Here is a 3,587-nt window from a genome sequence, read left to right on the forward strand (position 1 = left end):
AGTTTGATTTCTCATGAAATTTCCTTGTCCTAAGTAATTGGCTTGCTATTGATCTGACATAGATGTCAATGGACAAGCTTTAGTCACATGATCATTGTTTGCACAGAAGCTTTCACATTCATTCCCTTCATAGCTTCAACAATCATGTCAATTTTTTGATTGATATTTCCTATCTCAGCTTGTACCATAGTGTCGACACTTACTTCTTACATGCCTTGCTTCTTTTTTGAACTTCTACCCCTTGTAGAAAATTGTTGGGAGTCTTCGCTCAAGTCTTCAAATAGCTCCATCGCTTCCTCACTACTTTTCCTCATCAACACTCCATTACAAGCTGAATCAACCTTCATCCTATTAATCTCATTCAAACCTTCGTACAAGTGAAGAACAACATCATCGTTATGTAAATTATGAGTTGGGCAATGAGTCAAATAACTTTTGAAATCTTTCCAAGCCTCATAAAATAAATCTCCATTTTTCTGTTGAAAATTTTGAATTTCTCGCACCAGCTGTTCGATTCTATGAGCTGGAAAAAATTCTCTTAAAAATTTAGTTGTCATCTATTCCCATGTGCCAATAGAACCTACTTCAATAGAGTTATACCACATCTTGGCTCCTCCTCTAAGAGTGAATGGGGAGTACCAATTTTAGTTTATCGACAGTTATTCCTGCCATATGTTGGGTGCGACAAAGATCAGTAAAATCCTTCGGATGTTGATGGGGATCTTCTTCAAACCGCCCTTCATAATATGGCACAGAATTCAGCAATTAGGGTGATAGGCTCACATTAGCTGCTCCCTTAGGTTGGTATGTGATACATGATGGCTGGGCAATATTCTGTGGGATATGTCTGTTCATCATGGGTATTCGTGCATTCCCCTGTATTCCCAGCGTCACCGACAGCTTGAATCTCTCGATTAAGTGGATCTTCAGCCATGATTCTTTGTCTTAATGCTCTAGTTGTTCTTTCAATTTCTGGGCCAAAATCTTCTAGTGGCTTATGTTGAGAATGGGTATTGACAATGCAATGTCAAGAGACAATTTTGTATTTGCAAGAGAAATTGATTGAGTTAAGTTTAAGTAGGAAAAATAAACTAAATAAATAACTACACACTACTACCATAAGAATAATCGGTAATGAACATAACAGTCCCCGGCAACGACACCAAAAACTTGATCGATATTTTTTATCACAAGAAATACTTGCAATTCAATACCGACGGGTTTAACCCATTCACAAGTGTACGTGCCGAAAGACAGTGAATGGTGAATGTGGTCGAATCCACGAAGACTGTATTAATTACCAATTATAACTACTAACAATAATGTAAAATAAATCTTAGATGCTTCTAATATGAACTAGCAAAATCAATGGATGAAAACTAGCTTGGGTTTGGCTTGCCAACTACCTCCACCTGTGCACACAAATTAATATGCAATCACAAAATTTAAAAGATTAACAATGTCAATTGAAACGCTTTGGTCTAGCTGCAGTCAATTAGATTTCCCTAAACAACGATCCTAACTTTGATGCAGTTGCAAGATCTTTTCTTGTCAAAGAAGTCTTGATTGGTCTATCCTAGGAGTTTCCTAAGACAAGCATAGGCACTAGGAAATCGACAATTGCACAATCTAGGATAATGGTCTATTACACAATCAATTATGTCATATGTTCCCAAAACTTGGATCTTACGCAAGTTCTTGTTACTTTGTCAAACACCAGGTCATGGTCAGTCGAATATGTTCAACTAACAATTCCTAGAATTATGATATTGATCAGGCATGCATAACAATAGGAAATATACAATCAATCCAGAGAGCAAAGAATTAAACCTAGTCTGAATGTCAATTAAATTTGTGCACAAGGTTTTTGGTAGAAAAACCTACCAAACCTTAGCTAGAAAAGAGTTTACTTACACATAATCATAATAAAACCCATAAAAATACTCAATAACAATGTTTGAATCAATGGAAAAATTGAGATTTGCCGAAGGATTTGAACTGCCAAAGATCTTATGCTCATCTCCTCCTTCTTGCCGTCACTCTTTGTCCAAACTAGGTCTCTGTTTTTCTTCAACAGCGGTAGCGTGCGTTTTCTCCAACATAAAAGCGCCTTTATATAGATTTAAAAACCCTACGATGCCAAGCTGTATTTGCCACATCAGCAACTTAAACGTCCAAGTCTGATTCCCACGTTCTACAATCGTAACAGGTTGTAAAACAGGTTATAAATTCTGTCCAGTGACAGCTTTATGCTCTAGCAGTACCTGTTCATAAAAACACCAATATAGGCAGTATTTTGCACTACTCAACATAGAAAAATAACAACTTTAAGCCTAGAAAAATAGGTGTATTTTACACCTAACAGAGTCTGCGATGTAAGTTTCCTTTACACTCCTCCAACTTATGGCTACACCACCAACTGTAAATATGTAATCGGACGTGGACCTTCTAGAGTCATTGTCTCCTTGGAAATCTTAATCAGTATAACCCATTGGAACGATCTTATCACTATAGTAAACAAGCATATAATCTTTCATTCTCCGAAGATACTTGAATATATGTTTGACTATTGTCCGGTGATGCAAACTGGAGTTAGATTGATATCTACTGACCAAGCCCACTACATAGTAGATATCTGGCCTAGTACAAAGCATAGTGTATATGAGACTGCCAACTGTGGAAGCATATGACACCTTACTCATTCACGCTTATCTTCTTCCGTCTTAGGACAGTTGTCCTTCAAAATAGGGACTCCATGTCTAAATAGTAAAAGACCTTTCTTGGAGTCATGCAATGCATACTTGACTAGAATCTTCTCTATGTATATGGCTTGAGAGAGAGCTAATATTCTAGTTCTGTGATCTTGCATAATCTTGATGCCTAGAACATAACTTGCTTCTCCTAGGTCTTTCATGTTAAACTGATTAGATAACCATATCTTGACCGCTGATAAAGTTACTGTATCATTTTCGATGAGCAATATGTCATCAACATAGAGAATTGAGAACATAATTTTCCCGCCGTCTAATCTCTTATGCACACATGGTTCATTAGGGTTCTGATCAAATCCGTAAGATTTAATCATCTGATTGAATCGAATGTTCCAAGACCTAGATGCCTGCTTAAGTCCATAAATGGACTTCTTAAGCTTGTAAACCATATTTTGCTGACTTTCAACAATGCATTTTGTGGGTTGCATCATATAAATGCTTTCGTCTAGATGGCCATTGAGGAAAGTCGTCCTGACATCCATCTGCCATATCTCATAATCAAAATGAGCTGATATGGCGAGAAGTATTCTGATGGACTCAAGCATGGCTACAAGTGAGAAAGGTTTCGACATTTCCATCTACTACCCTAGCTTTAAAGGTTTAAAGGTTTCGACATTTCCATCTATAACCCTTCGCTACTACCCTAGCTTTAAAGGTTTAAAGGTTTCGACATTTCCATCTATAACCCTTCGCTACTACCCTAGCTTTAAAGGTTTCGACATTTCCATCTACTTCTCTTTTCCTCTTATAGAACCATTTGCACCCTACGGGTTTTATTCCATTAGGTATGTCTATAAGATCCCACACTTCATTAGA

The 3,587-nt window shown here is 37.2% G+C and overlaps 1 pseudogene; it reads left to right on the plus strand.

The window, feature by feature from the left end:
* Nucleotides 1-402: 402 nt before the first annotated feature.
* On the plus strand, nucleotides 403-496 carry LOC120013978 (annotated as a pseudogene).
* The last annotated feature ends 3,091 nt before the right edge of the window (nucleotides 497-3,587 follow it).

Source organism: Tripterygium wilfordii, chromosome 13 (assembly GCF_013401445.1).
Source record: "Tripterygium wilfordii isolate XIE 37 chromosome 13, ASM1340144v1, whole genome shotgun sequence".
NCBI classification, from domain to species: Eukaryota; Viridiplantae; Streptophyta; class Magnoliopsida; order Celastrales; family Celastraceae; genus Tripterygium; species Tripterygium wilfordii.